The following is a 23,078-nucleotide window of genomic DNA, read 5'->3' on the forward strand; positions in this document are numbered from 1 at the left end:
CTGTGGTTCAAAGTTCTTTAACCGTTGAATTTACCTAAACGTAAAGTTGTGCGTCATGGTATACTGGCTATGTTTGGTATAGGGTATAATCCTGTAGATAAAGTATACTTATATAACTAGTAAATTAGAATGATTGTTTGGTTGAATAATATTTATATATACAGTAATATTTAGGTATAACTTATCCCTTATATGAGGTATAAGGTAATACCTACCTACACCAGTTACAAAGTCAATTATAAAATTTAATATTATTCTTTTACCCTAATTTTATAAAATTATTAAAATTTTAATTTTTTATTATATTTTAAAATATAATAATAATATAAATTATATCTAAGTATTAATTTAAATTTAACATTGTTTAATTTTTAAATTTAAATAATAATAATAATAATAATAATTACACAATTACTTATTTTTATTTGATTTTTTAATTTATATTTTTTTATGTATATAAACAAAAATTATATTATTTTAAGTATAATTTTTTTTAATGTGATAATTTATATACATTATTAAATATAATGATTAAAAATAATAATAATGTTAGTTAAAAATTAATAATATATAAAATTAATTTATAAAATAAAATTGTATTTCATTATTAATAAATAATATTTATAATTAATTATATAAATTAATGATATTATTATTAATTAATATAACTTATATCTATATTATTTCTGAAATTAATTTATAATTCTAATTTCAAATATTATTTTATTAAAATTATTATTTTTAATATTTTATTCAAATAATTAATATTATTTTAATATATAAATATTTATAATAATACATAAATTTCAAAATTAAATATTAATTAATATATAAATAAGTTTTACTTATATAATTATATAAGTTAAATTAAAAAGAATTATATATAAAATAATGTAAACCATATAACAGTATTATTTATTTTAAAATACATTTTTACAATAATTATATATTATTATTTTTTATAAAATTCAATTTAATTAATATTACAAGCTACTTACAATAAGCATTAAAATAATAATTTTAAATAATTTTAAAAAATATAAGATTAAAATAATCATTTACACTTTTTTACTACTCTCTTATACCACCAACCAAACACAAAATAACAAAATATATATAACTTATACCTATTTTTTTCTCTCAACCAAACACTAATAATCTATATAACTTATACCTCATAATACCTCCTTATAATTTATACCCCTTACAATTTATACCTATATAACTAATATTTATATATCGTAACAAACGCTACCATATTGTAATGAGATCGAATGAGAAGAAATTATTGAATTTTCAGTAACTATTTTATTAAATTATGTTTAAAACATGAACTCATCCGAACTCACATCCAATGTGTTTTCAAATTGGTCAACATGTATTAGCTAGCATTCCATTAATTAATGGAGAGTTGTTTTAGGTTAATTTGTGTTGTGTTTCTAACCAAATTTGTTGAATCATGCTAGGTTCTAATTAATTAAACTCTCCATCCATAATTTGTATGTCTTATCAACTTTTTTAAATATAAATATTTTATCCATTTAAATACGAATTTAAAGTTTATTATATTTGTTTATCGTATTTATTGTGTTTATATTTTCGCATATAGATATCATACCATCACAAGATTTTCAATTATGTTGTTTTGGATTACTCTATTATGATATTTTATATAAGGGACATTTAAAATAAAATATTAGCACATTTTACTAGTAAAGTAATGTGTATAAGTGACATAATGGATGATCTATTTAACAAATAAATTAGGAAATCATGATTCATAATATTTTAATGATAAAATTTCTAATCCTGCCACTATCCACTAACTAATGTATTATTTTTAAATATGTCAGATTTTTTTCATGTTTATCATTGCATTAATGTCACATAAATAATGATATGTAGATCTTAAAATACCTGGCATAGATTTTGTGACGACACCATTATAAGTGGACCAACTATTTACATACAGATTTAGAAACTCTCAATAGTACCCGCCGACAGAAAACTAGCTAGGTCATATTTGAAACAACATCCAATGAAAACAATGAACATTTGTGATTATTATTATTTCCCTAAGTGACAATAATATTAAACATACATTGGAATACGATAGATATTCAGTAGGTTAAGTGGAAGTCAATAGTCAACCGTCAAACAAGTTTGAATTGAGACTGTGTTCTCGGTTGGTTTAATTCTATAGGTCATTATCTAGATTATTTTCTGATGGATTATTTGGCTTGAAAAAAACTGCAAAACGTTTAATTATTAAGTTGACCGATATATTTACTAAAAAACGTTGCTTGCTAAAGGAACAACCAGGTGCAACTCGAGTACTATTAATCTTCTTCCATGCATCTCGAATCAACTCTTTCACATGCTCGCGGTCATCTTCCATCGATATTCCTCCCTCCCACATATACACTTGCATTGACTTCATTGTATCGTCTCTGATCATTTCATTCTAAACTAACAAACAAGACAAATTAATTAGTAAGCATCAATACTTTAATTCATAAGAGAGAGTGATATCATGTGAAAAAGAAATTATATATATATAGCATATATTGTCTTGGATGTTTGCAAATCATTAGCTAGCCTTACTACGATTGATGGTCACTTAATAAGATCATGATAGTTTATAATAGCATCCAAACCAGCCTTTGTGATGGGTATTGTTTGATTATTTGAAATGAGAAAATAAGGGTGTGCTGACAACATGGGGATTGTAATTGTAATCCATTAATTATTCAAATACTCTTAAGTGTAGGTACATATCCACCATGAACCATTTTGCCTCTTTTAAGTATATATTGCCCACACAGATCTGCCCACTTCATATTATTCACCATTGTGAGAAACACCTGCCCACTTTTAAGTATGCCTCCTTTTGTATCACACAACGAAAATTTTGAAATTTCCATTCTTATTCTTAAATTTGTTAAAAACATCTGCGAAGAATATGAGTAGTGAGAATATAGGCTAATAATGTAGATCGAAGTAAGATATTTATGGTTATGACTAATGACCCTAAAATTGAAGTGTAGCAATTGGTACATCAGGCGGTTATGATGAGTAGTGGTTAATGATGATCAAGGCCGGTCCTGGGGTAAGCCTGGCAAGCCCTCGGGCTAGGGCAGCCCACCCCCTAGGGAAGCCCATTTGTTAAAAATATCAAAAGATTTAGTTATATTTATTTTAATTTTAAACTTAAATGGTTGTAGCTTGGTGGTTCAAGATATGCATTTAAAGTTTAATGTGGTTATGGATTCAAATCTCATTAAAAATGAATTGTTTTTTTTATCAATTTTTAAAACTACTTAGGCTAACAAAAATGTATATCGAATTTTTTCTACCGATATTAGGGCAGCCCAAACCTCGAGGCCGGCTCTGATGATGATTAAGGGAACTACTCATCATAACCACTAGATATCCTAAGTAAAATACTTCAACCCTAAGAACGATAACTCTCACATAAAAATTTCTCTCACAAATGTGTGCATAGAGAGAAGAGATCATGGATACCTTGGGGGGTATTATAACCTAGTTGTCTAAATATTATAAACATAGAGGCCACACTAGATCAGTTTCAACCATACCATTGATGGAATTTATGGGTAACTAATATAATAAATAATTGTGCAAATTTCATTTTTAAAATAAGTTAGAAATAATGTGATATAATCTCATCGTCTAGCCTAGCGGCAATAAGAGGTTGATACTAACCCCAAATTTCTGGGTTCGAACGGTTAGACGGCAAGTTTTGCGCCTAATTAATTGGTTAAGTGTGTTTGCGGGCTCCATACTTAATCCGTTGTCCTATTTTTTTCAAAAATATTGTGACCTAACGTGAAATTAAATTTATGTCTTATGAATAACTATATTGTTAATGTTTTTAATTTTATTTATTCTTTTATTGTTATTTATGTATTTTGAAACCTATATATATTGTAAGAAATATATATGTTGTTTTTTACTTAACAAATAAAACACAAATCTTTGTAATAGAAACATTGTTTAATTAATTAGGGAGGAATAGATTAGGAACTGTTTATACATTATTTAGTGGTGGGTCACCTAGAATATTTAATTAATAAATTAATAAATTAAGATCTCCTTTAATTATAAATAATATATTATACAGTATTAATTATTGGCGGGGGCAGTGTGGATCACCCGCAGCCATGTAACACTCGGGTTATTTAATTAAAATTTATAAATTAAGATTTTATTAAATTAAAAACAATATATTATTAATTGGTGGGGGTAGTGGGCCTAGGTGTGCAAATGATTAAATTCGACTAAAATTAAATTTTATCAACCTATTATCCAATCATATTAATGAGTAACATGGGTTTGGGTAACTCAAACTATATTTTAGTTGATAAATATTTATTACATTTTTTTACTCGTTTAATATTTAATATGTTTTTGTCCCTGTTAACCCATTTTGATTCGTTTAACAATTATTTGATTTGTTTTACCTAATTTAATACGTTTTTGACTTATTCAACACGTTTTTTTAACTAATTTAACAAATATTTGATTCATTTAACATGTTTTGACTCGCTTAATATGTTTTTAGTTTAAATAAGTATATAACTCGTTTTAATCTATTTTATACGTTTTTGGCACGTTTAATACGTTTTAACACGCTTAACACGTTTGACACGTTCAACATTTTTTAACATGTTTAACACGTTTTTGACACGTTTAACGCATTTTAACATATATAACACATTTTTGGCACGTTTAATATGTTTTTCACATTTTTTGCACGTTTAACACGTTTTTCACACGTTTAACGCATTTTTCATATGTTTAACATATTTTTCACGTTTTGACACGTTTAACATGTTTTTTACATTTTTGACACGTTTAACATGTTTTTCACGTTTTTCACACGTTTAACATGTTTTTCACATTTTTGACACGTTTAACATGTTTTTCACACATATAACACATTTTGTACGTTTTTTGCACGTTTAACACGTTAACACGTTTTTGACACGTTTAACATTTTTCACGTTTTTGGCACGTTTAACACATTTTGACACATTTAATACGTTTTTCACGTTTTTGGCACGTTCAACACGTTTTGGTATAAACATGCCAAAATGTGCTAAACATGCCAAAAACATGTTAAATGTGTCAAAACGTGTTAAACGTGCTAAAAAATGAAAACATGTTAGACATGTAAAAAATATATTAAACATGTTAAAACGTGAAAAATATGTTAAATTTGTCAAAACGTGTTAAACGTGTGAAAAACATGTTAAACATATTAAAAATATCAAAAATGTGTTAAGCGTGCCCAAAATGTGAAAAATGTGTTAAAGGTGCCAAAAATGTTATAAACGTGCTAAATATGTCATAAACGTGTTAAACGTGCTAAAAATGTGAAAAAATTGTTAAAAATGTGAAAACGTGTTGTAATGTCAAAAACGTGTTAAATGTACCAAAAATGTGAAAAACGTATTAAAAATGTCAAAAACGTGTTAAACGTGTAAAAAAAATTTAAGTGTGATAACGTGTTAAACATGTCAAAAATGTATTAAACGTGCCAAAAACGTGAAAAATGTATTTAATGTGTGAAAAACGTGTTAAACGTGTGAAAATGTGTTAAACGTGTTAAACATGTCAAAATGTGTTAAACATGTCAAAAACGTGTTAAACGTGCTAAAAACGTAAAAAAATGTGTGAAAACGTGTTAAATATGTCAAAAACGTGTTAAAAATGTGTTTAACTTTAACGGAAATCAACGTAGTAAAAATCAAGAGAATATATTGAAATTGGAAGATTGTTAGTTTATATTTGATTAATAATAGAGCATTAAATTAAATTTATATAATTTGGGTAATTTGAGTAACCCTAACCAACCCAACCCAAATTAACTACCCAAATTAATATTTTGGGTTAGGTTTGGAGTTTGGGTCAATCCAAGATATGCTCACTCCTAAGTGGGCCACCCGGAGGTAGGTCCGGCTATTTAATTAAAATTAATAAATTAGGATCTTGTTTAATTAAAATTAATATATTATATAGTATTAAAATGACGATAGGAGAATGAAACACTACCCAAAAAACACCTAATTAGCGACGAATAATTATTGACGCTCAGTAAGCGTTGAAAATATATGACGGCGATCGCGACAGTTTAATCCACGAAAAACATGAACCATCGAAAATATTAATAAATGAAAAAAACTTCATCAAAATAAATAAAGATATTTACCCATGATCAATAATCGTCGCTAAATTAAAAGGTACATTTCCGTAGGAAAATTCGTCAATCAATTTATACTATATTTTGAAGTTTTTTAGTTTGTCAAAAAATCCGTAGAAAATATCATCGCAAATATCCGTAGAAAATTCGTCGTAGATTTTCGACGGTTGTTTCAACGTTACATTCAACTTTATTTTCTACATTTGTTTTTAATAAATTTCATCGAAAATGACAAATTTATAGGTTTAGAAAGAACAACATAACGAAGGCTCCGGTTTCTCTATGTTAATAGAGCACCTTCTGGAGATAATCCGCATGAACCAATGGGTTGCACATGAATACGACATTTTCTCAATCGAAAACGACACATGTTTCTTGAGCTGAAAACTACATGTTGTTCTAAGTACAATTTTCGTCTATTTGTTTCTGCGATTGCAGATCTGTTTGTTCAGTTTGAGAACTGTGAGTACTATAATCTTCTTCTCCCTTTTTTCATTTTACCCGTATTTTCTTCTTGTTATAGTAGGTAATTAAGGGGTTGTTGCAGAATCTACAATCTAATGTGCAATTGCTAATACACAAACTTCTGAGAATAATGAAGGTTAGTTTTCTATGAAAAACAATTGTTTATTTTATGGGTTTGATCGTTGGGTTAAATATACTGCAGACTTAAGACCTTGAAAAGTGTTTACAAAAGAAAACCTCTATTTAGTGGATCATTAACACACAAATTAAGATATCTTAAGCTTTGTACAAGGCATAATCTAAAGTGGGGGTTCAATTTCTGGTTATCATAATCTTTGTAGAAGAAGGTATCTTGGGATGTCTTTCCTTACGACTGTACTATTCATCCACACTGGACATAATATCATTAGTGTAACATTTTTTGTTGTTTACAAATAAACCAAGTTGTTAATAGTTTTTGGTTGGATTACCAATTATTTCTTTGTTCATACAATATTCAACAACCATTAGAGGGTCAGATTCAATTATGAAACTCAAACACTTTGAGTACCTTAGATGACAAATTATGGAGTAGCATCAGAAAGTAAATTTATGAATAGGTTGCACCTCAATTCCTCCATGAATAATGCCTTGTTTTCTTTCTTGCTTTATTTGTTTATCTTTCATTCAAAAGTCGGGCTTGTTCTACATATATACTAAACAAAATTGGGGTAATGTTCATATAATATTTTCAAAAAATGTAATTTTTCATTATTTGTTGTCATGAAACACAAATTAAAAGAGGTACATGAATTAGAAAAAAAAATTGGAAACAATTAATATATTTGATTTATTGTGTACAAAAATAACTTATTTGAGAGGCATAATATTTTTTTTTTTATAACAGTCACTTTTTTATTATAGTATAATCTAAAACAATGATTTTTTTTAAAAGAAATATATGGATATTTCTTGTTTCTTATTTGAAATTTTGGTTATATTTCAGGGCTTCTAAAGATCCGATCCTTATATTTGGAGATTTAGTTGAGCTTATCATTTTGCATCCGTTGATGAATAATCTTTAGCTGCTATTGTATAATACACGTATGTCCATCACTATTTTTTATTCATTTGTACTAATTGTTAAAAGTTTCTCAAGTGAGTCTATCTATGGTAATTTTAATTAAATTTTTGAGAGAAAAATATGAGAGAAAATTGGCTTTGGATGTACAACAAAAATTTACCAGATCGTCGAGGATTAACTAACGAATTTATTAAAGGGGTAGAAGTTTATTCAGTTTTCTATGCACAATGTTAACGGTATGAATGGAGGAAATATTTTGTGCCCATGTAGAAAATGAGGAAATCGTACATTTCAAGATTCAGAAACTTATAGAAGTCATCTTTATCGTAGTGGTTTTATTGAGAATTATCATATGTGGGTATGTCACGGGGAAGCACCAACTCAGTTTGTACAATTTTCGGATGAAATTAATGTTGAACCAAATTCTAGTGTTTACTACCATAGAATGGTTTTTCAATGTTGCAGCTAGTTATGACCCGCCAATACAAAATGAAGGTGCAAGTTCTTCATCTAATGTTCCGATAGATAAACTTATTGAAGGCGGAAAATTTTGGGAAATGTTAAATATTTTAGATCAAACTCTTTGATCAGGTCACCTAAGCGAAACAAAATTGTCAGCAACTACGAGACTTATAAGTCTTAAATCTGATTACAATTTATCTGAAAGTGCAATAAATGACATTATAGTATTGTTGCGCGATCTAATTCCAAGTTACAAGAACTTGCCTAAAAATTATTATAATGTGAAAAAACTGCTCAAAGATCTAGTTTTACCGGTTGTAAAGATTGATGTATGTCTTAAAGGTTGTATGCTTTTCTGGAAGGATAATAATCTAATTGAGCATGGTAAGTTTTGTTGCAACCAAGATACAAACAAAATGAATTCAACTCTACAAAGAAAAAACCTTTGAAATAATTAATATATTTTCCTTTAACGCCAAGGTTACAAATGTTATATGCTTCAAATGTAACAGTAGAACACATGACTTGGTATGTGCAACATGATATTGAAAATAGCGTGATGTGTCTGTTGTTTTTGGCACAATTAGAATCCCACATCGGAAGATAATGGGAGTGAAAGAAGTTTCTTAGTATATAAAAGAAACTATATTCACAATTAGCATAAATCCCACATCGGAAGATGATGGGAGTTGGGGAAGTTTCTTAGTGTATAAAAGAAACTCTCCCCTCTTTGGTTTATTGCACCCAAATTTGTATCTCTTCTTCCTTATTAATTGATAGCCTTAGTGCTCGGAGACGTAGGCAACATTTTGGCCGAACTCCGTTATCAAATTATGTTAGTGTTCTTTCAGTTGTTTTTTTTCTTCTTTTGTGGTTCTGTCAAGTTTTTCCCCAACAAGTGGTATCAGAGCCGAAGGTTTGTCCTTGGCATGGTGGAGTCTTCAAAAGGGGCGTCAACTCCTTCGTCATCCTGGACGAGGACACCGATGTCGAATTTGAAGTTTGCGGTGGAGATCTTTGATGGAACTGGGCATTTCGGCATGTGGCAAGGTGAGGTTCTAGATTGTCTTTTTCAGCAGGGTCTAGATGTTGCTATTGAGGTCGGAAAGCCAGATGGTATAGAAGAAAAAGAGTGGAGTATCATGAATCGATTGGCGTGCGGAACAATTCGGTCGTGCCTGTCCAGAGAGCAGAAGTATGCTGTGAAGAATGAAACTTCTGCACAGAAGCTGTGGCAAGCATTGGAGGACAAGTTTCTGAAGAAGAGTGGTCAGAATAAGCTCCTTATGAAGAAGCGACTGTTCCGGTTTGAATACCAATCAGGTACTACGATGAATGAGCATATAACTAAGTTTAATCAGTTAGTAGCGGATTTGTTAAACCTTGACGTTAGGTTTGAGGATGAAGATTTGGCTTTGATGTTGCTATCGTCCCTTCCTGATGAATTTGAACACTTAGAAACAACGTTACTTCATGGGAAGGGAAATGTTTCTCTTGATGCTGTAAGTTCTGCTTTATATAGTCATGAATTGAGAAAGCAAGATAAAAGAAAAAGTAAAGTAGGTACAGCAGATGAAGCATTGATGGTCAGGGGCCGTCAGCAGAGCAAATCAAAAGGGAAAGGAAGAAGATCTGAAAGTAGAGTTGCCAAAGATGAATGTGCTTTCTGTCGTGAGAAAGGACATTGGAAGATTAACTGCCCAAAGTTGAAGAAGAAAGAGAAAGATTCTGAAGATGCGAATGTTGCAGAAAACAAAGGTGATGCAGATTCAGAATACTGTTTATCGATGTCACACACAACATCACATCCTGATGCGTGGATATTGAACTCAGCTTGCACTTATCATATGACACCAGTTCGAAAGTGGTTCTTTGACTTTAAGGAGCTAGATGGTGGAGTTGTTTACATGGGAGATGCTAATACATGTAAAATAAAGGGGATAAGTTCAATCAAGCTGAGGAATGATGACGGATCTACCAGAATTATTAGAGATGTTCGGTACATACCGAATATGAAAAAGAATCTCATTTCTTTGGGGGCCTTGGAGTCGAAAGGGCTACATGTGAAATTGGAAAATGGAGTTCTTAGGGTAATATCTGGAGCGCTAGTGATGTTGAAAGCTATCAGGAAGAGTAATAATTTGTATTACTATCAAGGTAGTACAGTTAATGGGACATCATGTGTATCAACTTCCGGGAGCAGTAAAGAGTTAGAGGCAACAAAGCTATGGCATATGCGATTGGGGCATGCTGGTGAGAAATCTATGCAAACTCTTGTCAAGCAAGGATTGTTGAAAGGTACAAAAGTTTGTACGTTAGATTTTTGTGAACATTGTATTCTGGGAAAACAAAGACGAGTAAAATTTGGCACTGCTATGCATAATACCAAGGGTATTTTGGACTATGTGCACTCAGATGTCTGGGGACCTGCCAAGACTCCTTCTCTTGGAGGTAGACATTATTTTGTTACTTTTATTGATGATTTTTCCAGAAGAGTATGGGTGTTTACTATGAAGAATAAAGGTGAAGTGTTTGAGATTTTTCTTAAATGGAAAACTCAAGTTGAAGACGAGACAGGAAGAAAGATCAAAATTATTCGGACTGATAACGGTGGAGAATACAAGAATGATCCATTCCAGAAGTTATGCCAAGAGTGTGGCATAGTTCGACACTTCACAGTCAGAAAAACACCACAGCAGAATGGAGTATCGGAACGTATGAACAGGACATTGGTGGAGAAAGTTCGATGTATGTTGTCTAATGCTGGGTTAGACAGGAAATTTTGGGCAGAAGCTGTGTCATACGCTCAACATTTGGTAAATCGCCTACCATCATCTGCACTTGGTGGCAAGACTCCATTAGAGGTATGGTCTGGAAAACCTGCAACTGATTATGATTCTTTGCATATTTTTGGTTCTACTGCATATTATGATGGAGTTGAATCAAATTTGGATCCACGAGGAAAGAAGGCTCTTTTTATGGGATTTACTACAGGAGTTAAAGAGTATCGCCTCTGGTGTTTGGATGCAAAGAAAACCATTATCAGAAGAGATGTTACTTTTGATGATTATTCAATGTTGAATAAGGTAACACCAGACAAGATTGATTGTACTCCGCAACAGGTGGAGTTTGAGCAGATAAAGATAAGCCCAACTAGAAGTGACTCTCCGACGACAGACGAAGAGTTAAATGAGGAAGAGGTTCTGACCCAAGAACCTTCAGAAAAAAGTGAATCAATTGCTGTGAATAGGCCAAGACGAGCTATTCAAAAACCAAGTCGGTTTGTTGACATGGCGGCCTATGCACTTCTAGTCGTAGATGATGTTCCATCCACTTTTCCAGATGTCAGTCGAAGTACTGAAAATGGAAAAAGGAGAGGTGTTATGGAAGATGAGATGCAATCTATTCAGAAGAATGAGACATGCAAGTTGGCGCATCTACGAAAAGGGAAGAAGGCTATTGGTGGTAAATGGATCTTTGCTAAGAAAGAAGGATTTCCTGTAAAATTTGATGTTCGCTACAAGGAAAAATTGGTAGTTAAAGACTACGCTCAGAAGGAAGGAGGTGATTATAATGAGGTACTTTCTCCTGTTGTTAAACACTCTTCCATTAGAATTTTGTTGGCCTTGGTAGCGCAGATGAATTTGGAGCTAGCTCAACCAGATGTGAAGACCGTAGACATACACGGTCATTTGAACGAGGAAATCTACATTTATCAACCAGATGGATTCAATGTTGCTGATAAAGAAAATTGGGTTTGCAAGTTGAATAGATCATTGTACAGGTTGAAGCAATCGTCGAGACAATGGTACAAGCAACTTAACAAGTTTATGATGAAGCACAAGTACACAAGAAGCAGATTCAGTTCATGTGTGTATTTGCGCAAATTGCAAGATGAGTCTTACATCTATCTACTCTTCAACGTTGATGATATGTTGATAGCATCAAAGAGCCAATATGAAGTTGACAAGTTGAAGGTTCAATTGGGTAAAGAGTTCGAGATGAAAGACATGGGGAAAACCAAATCTAATTGTTTAGATTTGGTAAACATCTTCCGCGTTTGAGTCGGCGCTGAAGAGCGCCAATTGGAAGCACTGAAGGACTATTTTTAATATTGAAGAATTAGTATTTGGATATTGTGCCAAGGTGGAGATTTGTTGTTTTTGGCACAATTAGAATCCCACATCGGAAGATAATGGGAGTGAAAGAAGTTTCTTAGTATATAAAAGAAACTATATTCACAATTAGCATAAATCCCACATCGGAAGATGATGGGAGTTGGGGAAGTTTCTTAGTGTATAAAAGAAACTCTCCCCTCTTTGGTTTATTGCACCCAAATTTGTATCTCTTCTTCCTTATTAATTGATAGCCTTAGTGCTCGGAGACGTAGGCAACATTTTGGCCGAACTCCGTTATCAAATTCTGTTAGTGTTCTTTCAGTTGTTTTTTTCTTCTTTTGTGGTTCTGTCAGGGTTTTCCCCAACAGTGTCATCCTTCAGATGGAGAGGCGTGGAAATTATTTGACCGTAAATTTCCAAAATTTTCAGCCGAGAAACGCAATATTCTTTTAGGACTATGCGCTGATGGATTTTCACCTTTTGATATGTCTACATATTCTTCCTGACCGGTAATGGTGACTCTATACAATCTTCCACCAAGTATGTGTATGAAGACACAATACGTTGATTGTGCCCGGATCATCAAATCCAAAAAAGAATATTGACATATATATATGCAACCATTAATAGAAGAGTTAAAACAATTATGGGTGGAAGGTGTTCCAATATTCGACATATCAAGTGGACAAACATTCAATATAAGAGCAGCTCTTTTTTGGATGATAAATGATTTTCTAGCATATGGAATGTTATCTGGTTAGAGTACTGTCGGAATTCATGAATGTCTTATTATATAAAACGTATAAACAATGAATTTTCAAGAAATATCATTTAAACATGTTTAAACATAATCATATTAATCATTCCAATTCATTCAAGGCATTAATTAAAAAATGAAGCATAAAGATTATATAAATATATATATATATATATTTAAATATATTTAAATCATGGGTCTAATAATAAACATTTTCTAATGACATATTAATAGACATCCATCAAATATTAATTTATAATAAGTATGTACAAAAATATAATATATATATATATATATATATATATATATATATATTTAATTTTAGGATTTTTGGAGCCCTAAAAAAATTTTTAAAAAATTAACAATTAAATATGAAAATAAATTATGATCAAATTGGACCTCAATTGAAGAATAAATTTTAATTTATTTAAAAAATATTACTTCCTGATTTTTTCATTTTTTAATTATTATTTATTTATTTAATAATAAATATTATATAGTAAAGTAAAATAAATAGAAATGGACTTTTGAGCCATTTATGTAGAATGGGGAAAACACACATGCGGGCCTGGTTAGAGTAGACTAGATTAAGGAATGACTATATCTCATACTGCATTAGGATAGAGGCATGAGTTGGGGTCATCTTCTTTTCCTGATCTATTCTGCACATGAATATCAAACAAAGCCCCCACCCAAAATAAAATAGGTTCCTTTCCACAAAGGCCTCCACTTAACAAACAAAAGCTATACCAAATTTATTTTTTCATTCAACACAAATTATCCCTATTCTAATTCTAATTCATAACATATTAGTTAACTTCATATTCAAACAATTAGCATTAATTTACAAAAGAACAATTACAAACAAAATGAAAAACATACATCTAATAATGACAGACATAGAATTGATCTCTTCATCAATCCATAACCCGCTGTTTTCCTGGGGTTCACCATTCTTGAGTATAGGCTCAAGAATAATCTTAAACAAAACATAACAAGATTATTAAACTTCACAGATAAACAATGATCACAATTCAGTAAAAAAATAAGAAACTTCAAATTCTAGAATGATATTGTATTATAAAAAAGAATAACACTTACACAAAAGGCAGATAGTCTTTAATTATTAAAGAAGAATCAATATTCAACCAGCTAAAAAACAATCAACAACTATCACTATCACTCAATAAGGGAAAATGATTTTCTAAAAATAGCTTTCTGAATATCAGGATGATGACTTCTTGGTGCCTCTGATCTCCCTTCTTCTGAAAGCTCTCATTTATATTTATAGTTGTGGGGGCCATCTAGAAACTTCTTCAACGTGATCTTCTCGTAGGAGAGACTAGATTCAGTCAACGAATAGGGGTCGATGTGGTCTTCTAGGGGCATCGGAAAGACTAGATCCAGTCGACGAATAGGGGTCGATGCGGTCTTTTCGGCGGGCATCAGGAGGCTAGATCTAGTAGACGAACAGGGAAGATCGTGTCATCTTAGACAAGAAGAGGATCACGGAAGAATCGGACATGCCACGTTTTTCTTAGCATCTACAACTTCACCGGGGAAATCGGGAGTTGTGGTTGATCTTGGCGTTTCTTGCTTTTCTTCCCCATAAGGCGGAAAGAATAATGTGATTGTTGAGGAAAATATCAAATGAGCAAGGAAGGGGAAATGACCCTTCGTCTTCTGGTTTGCTGAAGGGGAAATTTGATGAAATGGCCCTCATAAGAGGTCTAATTCCAAAAAAGGCCCACGGTTGATAAAGTTGGCAAAAAGGGCCTTTTTGCCCTGTGAAAAGTCTGTAATACCCTCGCGCGCCTATTTTACTGCTCAATTACGAGAAATATATTTCTTGCATTTGGTATTTCTCGCATTTGACTCAATTACGAGAAATGTATTTCTCGCATTTGATATTTCTTGCATTTGTTATTTCTCGCATTTGACTCAATTACGAGAAATGTATTTCTCGCATTTGGTATTTCTAGCATTTTCTATTTCTCGCATTTGGTATATTTGAGTATATATTGAGATTCGGACATTTGTAAAATATAGGAAAATGACTAGGGTTTCGAATCGATCTACAATAAACTACGAAAGAACAATCTCCAATGGAGGACGCTATCACGATGCATTCATCTCTGGATATCAGATTAACACACATACATGACGACGACTCAAGACAAGAGCGCCTTATCATCGGTGGCTCCACTTGCCCCTGTCACCGTCGAACGCAATGTTCGCTCCGACCTCGACACCACACTTCCAAAGCCTTGTATATATTATCTAGCTAGATCTTGTTCTTTCAAATTATTAGATCTTTGAGATTGAGTCTTTTTTCATCAAATATGCAGACTTGGTTAAAGGGTCGACTGCTCCTGATATGTACCATCCACAAGGAATAATAGGGCACCCTCAATATGGCATGAGTGTCCTCCAGCAACATGCTTCCTTCTTTGATCAAGATGACAAATGAATAGTCATCTTTCGGCGCCAGGGCTTGCGTTGTCTAACAATGATAGCAGGCTCAATTACAAGAAATGTATTTCTCGCATTTGGTATTTTTCGCATTTGGTAAATATTCTCCGGCCACGAACCCTAAATTTAGGGTTCTCATATAAATACTCTATAATTTATATTTTCAAATGAAATTGTCAATTTTGAAATATGGGTTCCTTAGATTTTGATGATATTGTTTGAGATATAGGTTTGTGTCAACTGGGTTTCAATATTAACAATTTCATGTAAATAACAATATACTTAAAATACATATGTGGGTTTGGTTGCATTTGTACAGGTGCCTATTGCAATTGGAGGGCCAGGTTTGACGGCTGGTGTGAGGTACAGGAAGGATGTTACAACTGGAGGACATGCAAATGTGGCTGCCACAGTGATCAATCTCCATGGATTTGAGGCACCTAGTGACTATGAAACTACCCTAATTGAGGTGGTTGACAACTAAAACCACAAAGCCAAAACAGACCATCTTCGAGAAAGAAGAGTTTTGACTTCTATGTTATTTTGCTCATTTTTGTCTACTGTTTAGCCTGGTTCTTGTTAGGTTAAGAATAAATAATGGAACTCATCCTTATTTACCCACCAAAACTTGGTCAAAAAAGAAGGAAGAACTTATTCTTCTTCTTATTATGATATTTAATCATTAGTTGAATTAAAACTATTAAATGTTAGAATGAGTTTTTTTCCCTTTCCTTCAGCTGTTTTGTTATTATCTGATTTGTTTTTCTTTCATTTCATATTTAGTTTTAATATTAAAAAACTACTTAAATTATTTTCATTCATTATGAATTGGATATATAAAGTTAAAAGATAATATTTAGACAATATAACTAAATTTATATTGTAGAAGTTCCAACAGAAATGCAATTGTTTTATTTCATCAATGAGAGATGAAATAGTAAACACATGTCCTCTTGTTGGCCCTTTTGTTCATCAAAGATCAAAGTAATCATAACTCCATCATTCTTACTCCATCATTCTTAGCTGACTATTTAAGTTCATTAAAGATTAACTTCATCATTTTCAGATGACGGTTTAAACATGGTTGTGGGTATTGTTTTGTCAAATTATTCGGACACTTTAAGTAGTATTGTTGACACAATTGAGAACGATTCATCTATGACTAATTATATTCATACAAAAATAAAACCTTATGACAACAAACTTAGTCCGATTAAACAGGACGTCATACATAACAAAACACAAACCCAACCCAAAATTTAGAATCTCAGACTGTAATAGAATTTGTAACAAATATAGAAAGTAATTTGTATAAGTCAGTCACATCAATTCCCATGAAACTCTATATGTAATTTTAGGTAAAATAATGTGTTACAGAATAAGAAAATTTGGCTTCATCAAGAGAGAAAGCTTGATGGAGAAACAGGTGAAGAATTTTAGGATCTGGAAAAAAATGTAAATGATTTACAAAACTAGAATTCTCTATACAAAATGGCTTCAATGAGAATTGAGAGCTTATTATTATTATTTTTTTGGGAAAAAAGCTTATTATTATTGATTACAAGTAAGAGAGTTAGTTATATTTAAGATTAACTAAGATGATTATTGCTCAAGAGGAATCCATTCTAGTTCTAGATCAATCTCTCCCGATTCCACATTCTGTAGCGTAAGACTCACTTCCTCCTTCACCCTTCCATCGACTATATTCATAGTGCTGTCTTCTACGAGGGCATTATCATCCGCCTTTATCCATTTCCCAATTTGCATGTTTTCAAACATTGCAGCATCCCCATATACCATTGCAGAACTTATCATCCATTGTATATCAATATTTGCCTCACCCATTATGTCATCAACAGAAAATGTATCATAGTCATACACTTCCTGCATGCATGTATAATTTCATTATCTTCGAAAATTGTTAAAAACACAAAGAAGTCTTCTTTTTTTACCAATTTCATCGGCCCATAATTCTGGGGCACTGAAAGCATCAGCTCCTCATTCCATGTAGGATTAAGATTACTCCTCATAACAGTTGTTTGCGCTTTCTATATAAAGTAGATCAAATTAACATTTTCAAAATATACAAAAACCGAGACTGGACTCAACTCACTCACCTGCTGCCCGAGAGTAAGAACAACATAAGGATCACTCGACAACATATCTCTGACAGCTAAATTTGTGCCTTTACCCACTTTTATCTTGAGCATTCCTATAAATTCCACCATTCCTTTCTGTTAGTCAGCCATCCATCAGGATTTCATAATTATTTATTTAGTATGAACAGAATTAACCACACAAAAAAGATGTAGATCTTTGGATAGAGAATGACTACGGAATGAGATGAACTAGATTGCAAATTGTTGTTTGACTTCTTGTTGGAATTTGAAGAAATACATAAGCTAGGCTTCACAAATTCTTGCGGCTCATATTTAGACCTACAATAGAAACAAACCAAAGAAAGGGTGGATGGGATTTAAATGATTTGATCAATATATTAACCAAAGATAGTTTAGTTGCACTGATTGATCGATCATAAAATTGGCCTGATAAATTTAGAACGGTCCTCGTGGCTAGAATCTAGTCTAGGTTTCGAGAAACTATCTAGAATATAAGCCTGGTAAATAGAATTAGCAGAAGCATTTCCTCCAACATCAATCATCGCCTCAATTTCATCCTCTGTCCATTCGTCTAATGTCACCGATAACACTTGTTCTTGTTGTTTAAATCACTTATGAGTTATGACATACCATTTTTTTTTATCCAATTCATCTATCAATCATTGAGAACCATCACTCATTTCACCTTTGAGATATGTGCTCCAAGGCTTCTGTGCACTCCACAACATTTTAAGCATATGAAAACCCCAATATTAACTAACCTGAAAGTAGAAACAATCAACCCTCTTAATTCTTATCACAACTCTATCAACATTTTTAAAATATCGAATACTAAGTAAGAAACATACGCCCACTTCGGGTCTAGAGAGCCACAATCTGCACAAAAACGAGTATTCTTTTGCATCTGCAGATCTTTCAATCTTCCTTTACCTACAAAAATCAAGTAGTAGTAAAAGGAATGATATGAATTACTCCTTTGAAACCCTAATTGAATTCAAATAGATACCTGATTTACTCATTTCTATGTTTCATATTCAAAATCATCAAAACAAAACGTTTCCTTTTTACCAGTCTGCAAGTTTCCTCTACCGATGTTGAGAGTGTTAAACTCTGTCGGATTCTCCTCTTCAATTTTCATATCAGTCGGAACGTTTAACTTCTACTTCCATAGATCAATGAAGTACAAACTCATGTGTTGTTGATTGTCATCATCTTTACATAGATAAAGTTGTAAGATTTTCTTAAAACCCTAGATCATGCATCCCACATAATATCACTTAGATAATATTCTAAACCTAGAATACATAAGAATGAATTGAGACGAGAATGTCTTACCTTAGCGGAGCAGTGGTATCGGAGGGGATAGGGTTTGAGAGAGAGTCGGAACCCTAAAAATTGGAGATTTAAAATGAGGGCCAAAATTAGGCGCTTTATATAGTATGAAAGACGCATATTACATAATGCGCGTATATGTAATATGCGTCTTTCAATATACGCATATTACATATTTCGCGTAAGTGTAATCCGCGTAAGTGTAATCCACGTATGTGTAATTCGCGTAAGTGCAGTCACAGGGGCAAGACATACATTTTGTAGGGAAAAAGGCCCATTTTGCAAACATTATCAGGTGCGGGCCTTTTTGGAATTAAGGCTATTATTAGGGTCATTTCATCAAATTTCCCTGCTGAAGAACCATTCAAATGAACAACTAAAATAACCCTTCACCCTTTTGTTGTTTTTAGGGTTTGGTTAATTGTAAATGTGCCCCTTTTTTTCTTCTTATTTTCTATGAATGGGCCTGAACTATCTGCTCCACTCCTTCCTTTGGCCTGAATTCACAAAATAAAATGAAATTAATAATAATATATCTCTTACATTATTCCTTATTTGTTTTTATTATTTATAAAAATAAACAATAATATTAATAATTATAGATATATTAAAATATCCTAATTATTAACTAACCATTTATTATTTATTTTATTTTTCTAATACTAGGATATTTACACAAATAAATAATATCGATAATAATTAATCAATTTTTGTCAAACTCAATTATTATTTTATTTATTCTTTTGATATATTTTATCCAACTAATTTTATCTTTCCCAAAATACTTCTAAATAAATAAATAAATTTGGGGAGTAAAAAATGAGTGTCTACAGACTTGTTTCTACATTGCAATCGTCCCTTGTTGTATGTGCATCCCGATAGTAATGGTCTGAAGCCTAAATCTATTTATACGTTAACCAAAAAAGAAAATCGTATAGTGTTTGAATGGCTTAAAAGTCTAAAATTACATGATGGTTACGTGTCAAACATTGCAAGATTTATTGATTTTAATGGATGCAAGTTGAGTGGATTGAAGAGCCATGATTGTCATATCTTTATGGAACGATTGATTCTAATTGCTTTCAAAAAATTATTGTCAAACTATGTGCGGGGCGCGTTGACAGATTTGAGTAACTTTTTTCATGAACTTTGCTCAACAACATTGAGTATTTCAAACATTAAAAGAATGAAAGTTGATATTCCAGTGATTCTTTGCAACCTTGAAAGAATATTTCCTCCATCATTTTTTTACTCAATGGAGCATCTTTTGGTGCATATATTTTATTTCATTATAGATGGATGTATCAATTTGAAATGTACACAATATATTTTATTTCACTGTATATATTATTTATAATTTCTTAATAACATAATAATTTGTTAGGTTACATCTTTTAAAGAAGAAAGTGAAAAACAAATCGAAAGTGGAAACCTCTATTTTCAATTCTTATCTTGTTGAAGAAATACATTTGCGTCACACTTTTTTGAACCACACGTGAATTCAAAAAGAAAAAGACCGCAAAGGAATACAGAAGGTCCAATTAATAGTTTTTTCCCTACCTGCACATTCTATATTCAATTACCTTGGACGCCCAAGTAGTGGTTCTAAGCCTCGATATTTAAATGATGAAGAACTTTGAGCTGCACATACATATGTTCTGTTAAATTGTTCTGAAGTGGATCTGTACTACAAGTAAGTGTTACTAATTATTACTATTTTATAAATGTACATAATATACTATTCTAAATGTTAATTTACAGAAGATATTGTAATTCACTCGAAGGAGTACATGCAAATCAATTAGATCATGTTGTTGCCGATAATTTTGCTAAGTGGTTTTCTTCACAAGTAAGAATTTAAAATAAAGCACTCATTATCAATGATTTATAACATATTAAAAATGATTCATTATCCAATTTCAGATTCTTATATATCATATTCTTGTTACCGAAAAAAGGTTGTTTTATAACCTTGCATGGAGTCCCAATAGCCCAAAAACGAGTTGGCCTATGTATTTTATTAATGGATTTGTTTGGCACTCTCGAGCATATGAATCAAACAAATCTACAATGAACAGTGGAGTATGTGTGCACTCTGATCATGATTATTATAGTTTTTTAGATGAAATTATTGAATTGGAGTATCCAGGTTTATATATTCGGGTAATGTTATTTAAATATTCTTAGTTTCACCCAATTAAATAAGTCAATGTTCATAAAAAAATATAAATTAGTTGACATAAATCTTATGCAGCCATACAATAAATATGAACCATTTCTATTAGCGCAACAAGTGGTTCAGGTGTATTACTTTTCTTACCCGAGTAATAGGAAAGACAATACACAATGGTGGGCTATTTGCAAAGCAAAGGTTAGAACTAAAGTTGAGGAGCGTTGGACAAAAAAAACGTACCAACAAGATGAAATGATACGATCATTTGACATTCCAATTTATAAAATTACACAATTGTGTGATCATAATGGTTCTCATGATGAGGAAACAATTGATGAGTTTGACACTAATGTCCATAGAGAATTACAGTTTAATGATAACGGAGATCAGAGTGAAGACATCGAAGATGACAATGATCTATTTGAAACATGAACATGTAAGTAATTCCTTATTTTAATATATGCCCTCAATTCCCATAAAATAGGTGAGTACTAAGTAATAATAATGTTATTGTATATTCAACAGGTTTCTAAGTTAACTTGGAAAAGTTGGTAGACATATTCTATTATGTGGCAATTGTTCGAGGAAATATTTACTTAAAGTTGGTGTTATGTCATATGTTAATGCTGATGATTATGTTCTCTATTAAATATTGTGAGAGTTATTTTTAATATTTTACTTGAATTTGGTGTTATGTCTCATGGTACAATTGTTGTAACTCATGTATGAACTTCATTAAATAGATAAATGTTTTGATTGCTTATGAATATTTGGTTGCTTTGTTTATATATCATTAGTAATTCAGTTTTGATCATTCCAACTGATTTATTTATAAAAATGTGACAAATCTTTTAGTACAAAAATTATCTCAATTTGTATCAATAAATTTAAGACTAAATATTTGATCATGTTTTTTTTTTTTGAAATAGATAAACTCAAATAACTTCAATGTTAAAAAATTAATCCCAAAATATTAAACTGTTTTAATATTAAAATCAACCTATTTCAGTTTATTTTAACCATGTGAATACTATATAATATAGAAAATTATTTAAAAATATTATAAAATAAAATAAAAATAATATATTTAATGTTGGCTGTGGAAAATGATGTGGAAACATAAATAATATATAATGTAGAAATTAATTTATAAATAATATAAAATAAATTAATATATTTAATATTAGTCGTCGAAAAATATGTAGATAATTTAGTACGTCGAAATTACGTAGATAATTCGGTACGTCGAAAACTACGTGGATAGTTTGGTACGTCGAAAACTAAGTGGATAATTTGGTACGTCGAATATTACGTGGAAACCTAAATAATATATAATATAGAAACTTAATTTATAAATAATATATTTAATATTGGGAGTCGAAAATGATGTGTATAATATATTAGTCTAAACTTTCATTCGCGCATGTATTTCCCTCTTTTCACTGATGTGTTTCTCTCTCATTTTTTTCTTTTTTCATACATCTTGAAGCAATATTGTGATCGCTCGTTCAACATTCGGCATTGAATCAGAGTTAGGTTTCAATACTGTTTTCATACACATTTTTCAATCAGCACCTAGGTAAGCAATATTGTTTTCATGTTTCAGAGTTAGGTTTCGTTGTTCGTTGGCATTGGTAGATCTAGGTTTTCATTCAACATTTGACACTCGACTCGACCTTGATCTTCAATCAGCATGTAAGGTAAAATCAACAATCTAACTTCATCTCTTATCTTTCACGTATCAAAAAGTGTTTACGACCTATATTTTTAGGATTTAGATATGGATGGTACTGTATTGCTTGCTGTATAACTTATTTCATTTAACTTATTAAATTGGATTTTGTTTGAAGACAAATTTCTTTTTCCTCTTTGAGCAACGATTCTCAAAAA

At 31.2% G+C, this 23,078-nt stretch overlaps 1 pseudogene; it reads right to left on the bottom strand.

The window, feature by feature from the left end:
- Positions 1 to 17,165: 17,165 nt before the first annotated feature.
- On the bottom strand, positions 17,166 to 18,821 carry LOC124938517 (annotated as a pseudogene).
- Between the last annotated feature and the right edge of the window lie 4,257 nt (positions 18,822 to 23,078).

This window comes from Impatiens glandulifera, chromosome 1, assembly GCF_907164915.1.
Source record: "Impatiens glandulifera chromosome 1, dImpGla2.1, whole genome shotgun sequence".
Taxonomy (NCBI): Eukaryota; Viridiplantae; Streptophyta; class Magnoliopsida; order Ericales; family Balsaminaceae; genus Impatiens; species Impatiens glandulifera.